Genomic DNA, 13,625 nt, shown 5'->3' on the forward strand with positions numbered 1-13,625 from the left:
GGAAGTGACTGAGGGTCAATCAAATGAGCATCTGTCTACCGTATAGGAGGCCCTTTGTGTCCCGGAGCCTCCTTGTAAAGGCAGGCTCACCCACATGCTGTGGAGGGCTGCCCAGCCCACAAATGCTATGGAGCACCACCTGGCCTGCAGGTGCCACAAAGTGCCGCATGGCCCACAAGAGCTGCAGAGGGACACCAGCCTGCAGATGCTGTGGAGTACTGCCAGGCTTTCAAATGCATGGACAGCCAACTCAGCAAGGTCACACAAGAAAGAAGGAAGACAAACAAGAACACAGAAGAGTACACAGTGAATGGACGCAGAGAGCAGACAGCAAGCAAGCCACAAGGAGGGGAGGGGAAATAATAAACAAACAAACATTGGAATCATGTAATAGCAGATTTGAGGAGGCAGAAGAAAGGATTGGTGAGCTTCAAGAAATGGCCTCTGGAAATAAACATACGAAAGAAGAGATGAAGGAAAGAAAGGAAAAAATTGAACAACTTCTCAGGCAAATAAATGACAGCAAAATGTGTGCAAACATAATGTCATGGGTATCCCAGAAGAAAAGGGAAAAGGGACAGAAAGAATATTTGAAGAAATAATGGTAGAAAATTTCCGAACCCTATTGAAGGACATAGATATCCATGTCCGAGAAGCACAATGTATTCCCAACAGAAAAAATCTGAATAGACCAACTCCAAGACACATACTCATTGGAATGTCAAATGCTAGACAAAGAGAATAAGAGAAAAAGAATACAAAGCATATAAGGGATATGCAATAAGATTAAGTGCTGATTTCTCACCAGTACCATGGAGGGAAGAAGCAATGGTAGGATATATTTAAGATACTATAAGAGAAAAAATTCCAGCCAAGTATCTTATATCCAGCAAGACTGTCTTTCAAAAGTGAGGGTGAGGGAAGCGGACTTGGCCCAGTGTTTAGGGCATCCGTCTACCATATGGGAGGTCCGCGGTTCAAACCCCAGGCCTCCTTGACCCGTGTGGAGCTGGCCCATGCACAGTGCTGATCCACGCAAGGAGTGTCTTGCCATGCAGGGTTGTCCCCCACGTAGGGGAGCCCCACACTCAAGGAGTGTGTCCCATAAGGAGAGCCGCCCAGCACGAAAGGAAGTGCTGCCTGCCCAGGAATGGTGCTGCACAGATGGAGAGCTGACAACCAGATGACGCAACAAAAAGAAACAGAGATTCCCAGTGCTGCTGACAACAACAGAAGTGGACAAAGAAGAATACACAGCAAATAGACACAGAGAACAGACAACTGGGGCAGGGGGGGAAGGGGAGAGAAATAAATAAAATAAATCTTTTTTAAAAAGTGAGGGCAAAATTAGAATATTCACAGATAAAGAGAAACTGAGAGAATTTCTAAGCAAGAGACCAGAATTTCAGGAAATACTAAAGGGTGTGCTAGAGCCTGAAAAGAAAAGACAGGAGAGAGAGGCCTGGAGGAGAGTCTAGAAATGAAGATTATATCAATAAAAGTAACTAAAAGTGTCAAAAGAGTGGTGAAAATAAAATATGACAGATAAATCTCAAATAGGAATAAACCAACGATGTAAAGCAATTGTATTTACAAAATTGCAGCTCAGTGTTTAAAGAATTCAACAAAGGCCTAAATAACTGGAAGAGCATTCCATGCTCATGGATTGGAAGATATTTTAGGAAAATATCTTCAAGACCTGGTGATAGGTGGTGGATTCTTAAAGGAGGTAAGAGAGGGACTGAGATGGACTACTCATGTTTAATGTATGTAGATGTTTTAATTACCTTTACTGTAAAAGTGTGGAAATCTAGGGATGTAAGTGCAAATTGATAGAATGTTAGAAAATAATCTAGGAACTGAATCAAGAGGTGGGTGAGAATTGTGGTTGATGGTACAGATGTCAGAGTGTCCTATATGAGCTAGAGCAAATGTACATCACTACTGCAGGGTATTGGGAATGTGAAGAAGCATGGATAAAATACAGCTGGAGTGACTTATGGACTGTGCTCGGCAGTAGTAATATAATATTCTTGCATCTATGCGAAAGACTTACTGTGTTGATAATGAGGCAGGATGGAAAATGTGAGCCAGATGTCTGCTATGAACATGGTAACAATCAGATGATATTATGTTCTCTGTAGCGATTGTTCCACGACAGTATGGTGTGTTGATTGAGGGGTGTTCTTTGGGAATTCTGCACATGTGCAAGATTGCTTTACAAGTTTACAACCTCTGTTATAAAAATATATTTTAAAAATAATAGGGTGGATTCAGGAAAAACACAGCAAATGTAAGATAAGGACTAAGATTAGTAGTAAGATTTTGACAATACTCTTTCATAATTTATAACAAACATCACACAACAATGCAAGGTATTGATGGAAGGTTGATGTATGGGAGTCCTGTATGATGTTATGCATGTTTGCTTTGTAAGTTCACAACGTCTACGATACACTTGTTTATGTACGTTCATATATAAATGATATAAAGATAATAATAATAGGGTTTGTTGGGGGAAAATACTTTGGTTAGTAGTAATATTTTGACAGTGTTCTTTAATCATTAGTTACAAAGGCTTAACGACGCAAGTTATTGGTGGTAGGGTAAGTTATGAGAGTCCTGTGTGAGGTAATGTATATTTGTTTTATAAATTTTCAAGTAATATTATAGCCTTATTATTTATGTATGATTCTGTATGAGTGATATACTTCATTAAATTAATTTTCTTAAAAAGTAAAAGATAACTCAATTTCTAAAAGTTTGAAATTCAACTGCGCCAATTCCAGAGCTTCTTTGATTAGGTTTCAAATCCCCGGTTTTAGTTTCCTGGCTGCTAAAGCAAAGACAATCCAGTGATTGGATTAACAGGAATTTCTTGGCACATGCTTTCAGAGGCTAGACAGCTTGCATACCCCTGGGGCTGGTATCTCTGGCTGTCCAGCCATCTTTGGGAAATGTGGCTTTTCCACCACATGGCAATGTACACGGCACCATCTTATCCTTTCTCTTCAGAGTTCCATTGACTTCCAGATTCTAACTGCTCCCTGTGACTTCTCCCTTCATGTCCAATTTCATTTGCTCCTGAGGACCTCAGCCATAATGGATTAGGCCCACCCTTCTTCAGGTTGGGCACACCTTAACTGATAACTTCTTCAAAGGTCATATTTATAAGTAGGTCTCACATGACCAGAGGATGGGACCTGAATATGTCTTTTGTGGGGAAGGTGATTCAGTCCCAAACAGTTCACCCTCCAGACCCCAAAAAGTTATGTTCTTCCCACATTCAAAATATGTTCATTCTGTCAGAGCATTCCAAATAGGTTCAGCATTTTAGTAAAATGCTAAGTACAAATTCTTATCAAAATCAGTTATGGGTACAGTCTGTGCTAGGGCAAAATTTCTCTGATGAACCTATAAACCTAGAATGTAAGTTACCTGCTTCCAATATACAATATACAATGATATAGCATAAATATTCCCATTCCAGGAGGGAAAAACTTGAAGGAAAATAGGGGTTACATATCCCAAACAAGTCTGAAAACCAGCAGGGCACACTCCATGAGATTTCAGGGCCTAAGCTTCATTTGTGGATGAATGTTCTGTCCTCTGGGCCTGATGGAGTAGCAGCTCCACCCTTTCCAAGTTCTTGTGCAGCACCACGTTCTACCCAAACATCACTGGGAGGCACCACCCTCTACAAGCATCAGAAAGGCAGGCAGGGTCTCTGCAAATGCCTAAGCACAGGGAATACCCTCCCTGAGCCCATGTGTGGTGACACTCTCCTTGACAAATGGGACACAAGGCCTGCCCAGTCCAAGCATGTGGGCATATGGCCCACCTGCAAGCTCAAAGTAGACTTGCCATTCCACATATGTGGGTGGGCCCACTCTCTTGGCCTGAGGAGATCTATTTGGGTCAAACTTTTGCTTCCATGGTCATTCTTCCTTCAATTCATCCCTTCTCTGTCCCTTTCAGTGCAAGGTGATAGAAGTTCTGTTTATCATACAAATATTGCAAATAACTTGTTGGCTTTGCATGCAGTTCCAGGGGGTCCAAACCATCAGGCAATGGAAAGTTCCATAGATCCTTCCTGCATAATAGTCATTTTCAGTCCTGACTTTCGTGAAATGGCTGACTTGATCCATGTTCAGCCACACGTTCTTTATCAAAGGATAGTTGAGTTAAGCCATCACATGGAAACCTGATTTCTGGGGCTCACCTCCCAAAATTGCAGGGAGGTCCCTGATAGCACTGCTTCTAGCCCTAATCTCAGAGCACACTGTCTGGATAGTCTAAGAATTTTCTAAATCATCAATTGCTGGGTTGTTTCTTTTAAATTTATTGAAATATATCACTCATACATAAACATACATAAACAATAAATGTATAATAGTTGTGAACTTACAAAACAAACATATATAACTTCCAGTAAACATATATAACACCTCACCCTACCACCAATAACTTGCATTGTTTTTAAACCTTTTTAACTAATGATTAAAAAGCATTGTCAAAATATTACTACTAAACAAAGTATTTTCCCCCAACCAATCCAATTATTATTATCTTTATATCATTTATATATGAGCATACATAAACAATTAAGTGTGTAGTAAAAGTTGTGAATTTACAGAGCAAACATGCATAACATTTATATCATTTATATATGAGCATACATAAACAATTAAGTGTGTAGTAAAAGTTGTGAATTTACAGAGCAAACATGCATAACATTTATATCATTTATATATGAGCATACATAAACAATTAAGTGTGTAGTAAAAGTTGTGAATTTACAAAGCAAACATGCATAATATCATACAGGGGTGCCATATATCAACCCTCCACCAACACCTTGCATTGTCGTGAGACATTTGTTACAGACTATGAAAGAAGACTGTCAGAGTCTTACTACTAATCATTGTTCTTATCTTACATTTGGTGTGTTTTTCCCCCAACTCACCCTATTATTATTTTATATATATATATGAGAAGTTGTAAGCTTATAAAACAATCATGCACATGTGCCAGAGTTCCCAAACAACACCCCTCCATCAACACATCACAATGCAAGATAAGACACACAATGTGGTGTGTCATTTGCTACAGATAAAATAATGATGTCATCTGATTATTGCCATGTCCATAGTGTACATTTGGCTCACATTTTCCACAGCGCCTTAGTATCAACACAGTCCATCTTTTGCATAGATGCAAGAATATTAATTATTACTACTAACCACAGTCCATAAGCCCATGCTTCTCCACATTCCCAACACCCTGCGAAGTGATATACATTTGTTCTAGCTAACAAAGGGCATCCTTGCATCTATACCATCAACCACAATTCTCACCCGCCTCTTTGTTGACTGTGCTATCCAGTTCCTAGATTATTCTCAAGCATTCTGTCAATTGGCATTTACACCTGTAGACTACCATTTTCAGTCACATCCCCATTTATAAACTACGTCTTACTCACTGTGTGTTACCATCCACTCTAGAGATTTCCACAGTTTTACAGTAAAGCTAATTAAAACTTCAAAAATATATTTAAACTTCAGTAGTCCACTCAGTCCTTCTCTTATCTCCTTTAAGAATCTACCACCTACCACCAGGTCTTACAGATAGAAGTTTTATGGTTCTTGCTTTTATTTATTTATTTATTTTTTATCCTTTTTGAGTTAATTTTTGGATATGGTGTGAGTCATGGGTCCTCTTTCCTTCTTTCAGCTATGGATGTCCAATTCTTTCAGCACCATTTGTTGAATGGATTGTTCTGCCTGAGCTGTTTGTGTTTGAGAGGCTCCTCAAAAATCACTTGACCATACCTGTGAGGGTCTTTTTCTGAACCATCAGTTTGTTTCCATTAGTCTATTGTGTCTGTCTTTAGGCCAGTACCGTGCTGTTTTTATCACTATAGATAGGTATTATGATTTAAAGTCTAGAGATGAGGGTTGACTTTTCCTTTTCATGATGTTTCTGGCTATTCCAGTCTCCTCACCCTTCCAAATAAATTTAACGATCATGTTTTCAATTTTTTCTTTAATGCTGGTGGAATGTTTATCAGGATCACATTAAATCTGTATATCAATTTGAGTAGAATTGACATTTTAATGATATTTAGTCTTCCAATCCATGAGCATGGAATTTTCTTCCAGTTATTTAGAGTTTTTTTTTTATTTGTTTTAACACTGAGTTGCAGTTTTCTGCATACAAGTGCTTTACATAATTAGTTAAGGTTATTCCTGACTACTTGAGTTTTATCTGTCATATTTTATTTGCACCACTCTTTTGACACTTTTAGTTACTTTTATTGATATAATCTTCATTTCTAGACTTTCAGGCTCTAGCACACCTTTCAGTATTTCCTGAAATTCTGATCTCTTGCTTAGAAATTCTCTCAGTTTCTGTTTATCTGTGAATATTCTAATTTCACCCTCATTTTTGAAAGACAGTCTTGCTGGATATAAGATTCTTGGCTGGAAGTTTTTCTCTTGTAGTATCTTAAATATATCACATCACTGTCTTCTTGCCTTGATGGTTTCTGGTGAGAAATCAGCACTTAATCAAATTGGATATCCTATCTATATTATGCATTGCTTTTCTCTTGCTGCTCTTAGAATGCTCTTTGTCTTTGGCCTTTGACATTCTGATGAGTATGTGTCTTGAAGTTGATCTATTTGGATTTTTTCAGAAGGGAGCACGTTGTGCTTCTTGGACAGGGATATCTATGTCCTTCAATAAGGTTGGGAAATTTTCTACCATTATTTCTTTAATATTCCTTCTGCCCTTTTTCCCTTCTCTTCTCCTTCTGGGATATCCATGACAGTTGTTTGCACATCTCTTGCTATCATTTAGTTCCCTGAGACCTTGTTCAATATTTCCATTCTTTTCTTCATCTATTCTTTTGTATGTTCACTTTCAGAGGCCATTTCTCCAAGCTCACCAATCCTTTCTTCTGCCTCCTCAAATCTGCTATGATATGATTCCAATGTTTTTTTTAATCTTTCAAAAAAGATTTATTTATTTCTCTCCCTGCCCCCCTGCCCCGTTGTCTGTTCTCTTTGTCTATTTGCTGTGTCTTCTTCGTTGTCAGCGGCACGGGAATCTGTGATTCTTTTTGTTGTGTCCTCTTGTGTCAGATTTCCATGTGTGCGGCGCCATTCTTGGGCAGGCTGCGCTTTCTTTCACGCTGGGTGCCTCTCCTTACGGGATGCACTCCTTACAACTGGGTCTCCCCTACATGGGGGACACCCCTGTGTGGCTCGGCACTCCTTGCGTGAATCAGCACTGCACATGGGCCAGCTCCACACGGGTCAAGGAGGCCTGGGGTTTCAACTGTAGACCTCCCATATGGTAGACAGACACCCTAACCACTTGGCCAAGTCTGCTGCCTCCAATTTTTTTTCATTGATTGCACCTTTCATTCCCATAAGTTCTGCTATTTTTTATGTATGCTTTCAAATTCTTCTTTGTGCTCATCCAATGTCTTCTTAATATCCTTAATCTCTTTAGCCATCTCATTGAAATTATTATGGAGATTTGTTTGAACATCTATAATTAGTTGTCTTAACTCCTTTTTGTCATCTGGAGGCTTACCTTGTTCTTTGGACTGGGCCATAGCCTCCTGTTTCTTGGTGTGAATTGTAAATTTTGGTTGGTGTCTTTGCATCTGGCATACTAGATTATTTTTTCTGGGTGTAGGTTTTCTCTTTAGTTTAGGGCTTCCTATCATTTCTCCCTTGTGGGTTTTGCAGTAACAGCCAAGCATGTACTTAGTGTTGTAAGCTGTGGAGGCTCAAGCTTCCCTCATTGCTCCAGGGACCAATGAACCTTCTTCCAACTTTCTCCTTTGCCAGGGTATGGACAGAGTCATAGCTATGTGGAATAACCCCCATGCAGGCCTACAGTGTAGTTGCCCAGAGAGACTGATGAAGCTTCACATCCCTTTCTCCCCTGCCTGGGGCAGGGATGGAGCGGCAGGTATGGGCAGCAATTGGTGCAGTGCGGGTCCAAGATGACTGCAGTTGCCCTGGTAGACTTCTGATTTTCAGTCTATGCCAGCAAAAGTTCCTTGCAGTTACCTGTATAGGCTGGGGCAGGACTCCTCAGCCTCCTCTCTGCCAGAGATGGGGCTGAAGACTAGGTGGGCTGCAGGCTGATCTGTGTGAAGGAAACTGATTCCTGCCATCACTGAGAGTTTTAGTCAGCCAGACCTCCCCTCAGGCTGGGGGCGGAGTCAGAATGGCAGCTACTGTCTTTTTCTGACTTGGGCTGATTCTCACCAAAGCTATTCCCAGGATTATCTCTTAGCCAGCCAAGTCTCCCAATCGGTAGCTAAAATCGGCAGCCAACCATCTCCTCCTCCCCTGTTTCTGGGAAATGGAACTTCCAATTCCCATCAAAGAACAGCTCCTGGGGCGGCTCATGCTGCCAGAATAGGATGATCACAGGCCTTTGTGGCTTGGCCGGTAATTTCCTAGAGAGGCTGGTGCAGGTCTCCACAGCTTCCTCCCTACTGGAGGTGGCACTGGGCCTAGGCTAGAGCTGCAATATGATCTGAGTGGGAAGAAGCCAGTCCCCACCTGCACTGGGATTTTCAGTCCTCTCCACTTCCCCACATGCCAGGTATGGAGTTAAGATGGCAGCTCCTGGCCTCGCCCTAACCTGGACAGGCTCAAAATTTAGCTGTTCTCAGGATTATACTGCAGCCCACTGAATTTCCTCATCATAGCTGAAACTGGTGCCCATCCATCTCTTCCTCCCCCATTTTGGGAAAGTGGAGCTTTCAGTTTCAGCCGCCGAACAACTCCTGAGGTGGTTTGTGCCTCCAGTGGAGGATAGGCACTGGCCTCCATGGTTTGGAGCCTCCACTTTATGAGTCTTCTCTGCAGAGGGGCAGTCTCCTCCTTCCACTCCCCCAAGGACATCACAGGATACTCCTCTGGGCTCCCAGAGACCCCAACAGGTGCTTCAGCTAGCTCTAGAGAGCTCTGGGTGTTTACTAACTGCCCTGCAGCAGGAGCTGACTCTAGGAGTTCCTTACTCTGCTGCCATCTTGCTGATTGTCCAATTGCTGGGTTTTTTATGCTCAACATTTCAATCCTCAGTTTGTCCTTTTCCTCTTTCATTTCACTCTAAGCTGCAGAGAAACCAGGCTGCTTCTTCTACACTTAGCTTAGACTCCTCAGCTAAATACCCAGGTTATCACTTTCAAATTCTCCCTTTCATCTCACACAATTTTTCCAAGTTCTTGGCCTCTTTAAAATAAGGATTTCCTTTTCTGCAGTTTCCCAGAACACATTCAACACTTTCTTCTAAGGCTTCACCAAAAGTAGCTTTTTTTTTCAAAGTGCATTCATTTTATTTTATTTTATTTTGTCTTTATCTTTTAATGTTACATTTTAAAAATATGAGGTCCCCATATACTCCCCAGCCCGCTCACCCCACTCCTCCCCCCATAACAACAATCTCCTCAATCATCATGAGACATTCATTGCATTTGGAGAATACATCTGTGAGCACCCCTGAACCTCATGGTCAATGGTCCACATCATAGCCCACACTCTCCCACAGTCCACCCAGTGGGCCATGGGAGGATGTACAATGTCTGGTAACTGTTCCTGCAGCACCACCCAGGACAACTCCAAGTCCCAAAAACGCCCCCACAGGAGGAGACAAGATGGTCGCTGAGTGAACTTGCCTTTGTGGTCTGTCCCGGGAAGAGACAGCTGGGCGCGGCGGCAGGTTCTCCAAGGCGAGGCTTTTTCAGGATTTTTGCAGGGCAGAAGTGCCGGGACATCGATTGGGTGGAAAGGTAACGGAGAGGATTGGTCTAGTAGATATAATTTGGGTTCTATTGCCCGCAGGTGAGACCCCGCAGGTGAGACCCGCGCACGGGCTCCTCCCTGTTGGGGGTGGGGGGAACCGCGGTCCTGTCCTGGGGTTCCGCTTTTGGATGGCTCTGAAGGGCTAAGGAGTGGGCAAGCTCTGGGCAAACTGTTGACAGATTGATGTGACAGATCGCCTTTGTGGATCGATTTGGGAAGATAGACGGTGTTTTGTTGTGAAGCGGGAGAAACTTTTGAGTGAGAATATAAACAATAGCGCTTCCGCCTGAAGCCCCACCCCCAAAAGCCCGGCAACCGTTCTCCAACCCAAATAGGCTGTAGGCAATAAAGAGAAGTAATTGGAAAATTGTTCTAGGCTGCGGCAAGGCGGGGGGGACACGTCTGGAAGCCGATTAGGGAATATTCTGCGAAGCTTGAGAATTCCGGTTTTCGAATCTGTTTTTGGCGTCACAGGCCGGGCTTCGGATCTGTACTAGTAAGTGGCTGTGGTGTAGAAGCGCCCTCTAGTGGTAGTGGTTTGGAATCACAGGACGGGAGCTGCCCAAAAGCTGAAGCGAAAGATAACGTACTCATGAGTCCAGCAAAGTAAGTGAATTGCAGGGTTCAGTCACAATATAGAGTTTGCGGATCTGACTTCCCCCATAGGGTTGACACCCAGCTGTGGGGATCCCTGAGGGCTGTGTTACACTGCGGGGCTCCCAGGCTTCCTGTTGACCAGATTGGAGGCTGCCAGGTCTGAATTCCCTAAATTCTGGTGGCCCACACTACAGAGACTCACACCGCTTGAGTCCTCAATATCTCAGACTTTCCATCCCTGAATCCATCACGCACTGAGGTCCATCTGAGATCCTTAAATGCCCTAGCCTTCAACGTTGGCGTTTTTTCTTTATCGTTTCATTTTGTTTTGTTTTTATTTTCATTGTGACTTATTCTTTACTTTTTTCAATTTCCTGATTGCTAACACTGCATTATCCCCTAGTCTTCTCTTACAGCGTATCCCCCAAAGTCTTTTTTTACTCAGTTATTTAAGGTTTTTTTTGTGTGTGGTAGGTGCTGTGTAGTGGGTGTTTTAATTCTGGTTTGTGTATATCTGTTTTGTTTTTTTTTTTCTTTCCCCTACCTGTTCCCCACCCCTTGCCCACCCTCTTTTCCTTTCTTCCTCTCGTCCCTTCCTCCCCCCCCTTTTTTTTTCTTTCTCCTTTTTTTTTCTGTTGTCTCTCTCCCTCTTGTCCCTCATATTCTACTTATTTTAACTCAATTATACAATAGGTGCGACAGGAAACACCTCACATTCGCTGGGTTTTCTCATCCTTCACTGCTTCATTTCTGTGTGAACTGATTTAGGCTACCTACACTATCCTCTTTCCCCTACATCTTGATATCCATCACCATCTACTGGCTCTCCTATATTCCACCTCCCACCTCCCTTTCTTCGATCCACGAAGGGTCTAAGTCTTAATTTCTAATACCTATGTTTTGTTTTCTGTCTGTTATCCACTCTTGAAACTATTACCTTTCTTTTCTCTTTCCCTCTCTCAGGAAATCAATAGCTTTTTAGCTCATACCATATTCCTCCCATATTCAATCATCGACCTCATAATAGGTACTCTACCTACTGCTATAACTCTACACAATTTACGTGAATCTAACCTCCATCCTCCCACATCTCATATTCTTGCTTTGTTAACATATATCACCAATACTACTTTACACTTTTCCCTAGCTTACACAATTGCCTTTCCCCAACACTAATACTTTCCTTTAAAGTGAACTTAACCAACAACAAGAAACTAGAATAAGAAGAAAAAAGGGACAAAGAGAAGATATAACACCTATGCAAAAATAACAGCTAATTAACCTCCAAGAGCAGACAAAGAAGCTAAGGAACTGATTAAATCCGTCAAGATAAAGAGATGACCAGAAAGCAACAAAAATCTACAAACCAAACCAGTAATCAGGAAAACATGGCTGAATCCAATCAACAAACCAGTAATCACGAAGGGGAGCAAAACTTGGCACAAGCAATGAAAGATCTCAGAACATTTATCACCGACAAATTTGATGCAGTAATGAAAGAGGTTAACAACATGAAGACATCACTTGGAGGGGAAATTGCAGACATACGCAAAAACATAACATATATGATGGGAATGAACACCACAGTTCAAGAAATCAAAAATACACTTGCAGCAAATATCAGCAGACTAGAAGAGACAGAGCAGAGAATTAGTGATGTGGAGGACAGTACATCAGAAATCAAACAGATAGTAGAAGAGGTCAATAAGAAGATAGAAAAAATCCAATTAGGACTTACGGACCTGAATGACAATGCAAAACGCTCAAACATACGTATTATAGGCATTCCAGAAGGTGAAGAGAAGGGAAAGGGGTCAGAAAGAGTGTTGCAGGAAATAATGGCTGAAAACTTCCCAAATCTACTGAAAGAGACAGATGTACATATCCAAGAAGCACAGCGCAATCCACTAGTCATAAACCCCAACAGGCCCACCGCAAGACATATACTTGTCAAATTATCCAATGCTCAAGACAAAGAGAAAATCCTAAAAGCAGCAAGAGAAAAGAAAACCATCACATACAAGGGGAGCTCAATTAGATTAAGTGCTGATTTCTCTTCTGAAACCATGGAGGCAAGAAGGCAGTGGTATGATATAGTCAAAGTACTAAAGGAAAAAAATTTCCAACCAAGAATACTCTATCCAGCTAAACTAGCATTCAAACATGATGGAGAGTTCAAAATATTCGCAGACAAACAGAAACTGAAAGAGTATACCAATAAGAAACCTCCCCTTCAAGAAATTCTAAAGGGAGTTCTGCAGGAAGAAAGGAAAAAACAGGAAAGGCAGAGTTGGAGGAGAGTATAAGACCAACAACAACAACAAAAAAGACAAAAAAAATATACAAACAAAATATGACAAACACAAATCCAATCAAAATATGGCTAACACAAATAATTCCTTGATAGTAATAACACTGAATGTCAACGGATTAAACTCACCTATCAAAAGATTCAGACTGGGACATTGGATAAGGAAATATGACCCATCCGTATGCTGTCTACAAGAGACACATCTTAGACCCAGAGACGCATGGAGATTGAAAGTGAATGGCTGGAAAACAATCATACAAGCTAACAATAACCAAAAAAAGGCAGGAGTAGCTATATTAATATCAGACAAAATAGACTTTAAATGTGAAACGATTGTGAGAGACAAAGAAGGATACTACATTTTAGTGAAAGGGAAAATCTGTCAAGAAGATCGAACAATCATAAATATTTATGCCCCTAACAAGGGTGCCTCTAAATACGTCAGTCAAACGCTGGAAAAACTAAGTGAAAGAATAGATACATCTACAATTATAGTGGGGAATTTTAATACACCACTATCAACTCTGGACAGAACATCTCAAAATAGAATCACCAAAGAAACAAAACATCTGAATAGTATATTAGAGGAGCTGGATCTAATAGACGTATATAGATCGCTACACCCAAACACAGCAGGATATACATTTTTCTCAAGGGCACATGGATCATTCTCCAAGATAGATCATATGCTAGGCCACAAAGAAAGGCTGAACGAATTCAGAAAGATTGAAATCATACAAAACATTATCTCTGACCACAGTGGAGTCAAGCTGGAGATTCGCAAGGGACAGAAGCCCAGATTTCACACCACGATTTGGAAATTAAACACCACACTCTTAGAAAAACAGTGGGTCAAAGAGGAAATCTCAAAAGAAATCAATGAC

This window comes from Dasypus novemcinctus, chromosome 13 (assembly GCF_030445035.2).
Source record: "Dasypus novemcinctus isolate mDasNov1 chromosome 13, mDasNov1.1.hap2, whole genome shotgun sequence".
NCBI lineage: Eukaryota > Metazoa > Chordata > Mammalia > Cingulata > Dasypodidae > Dasypus > Dasypus novemcinctus.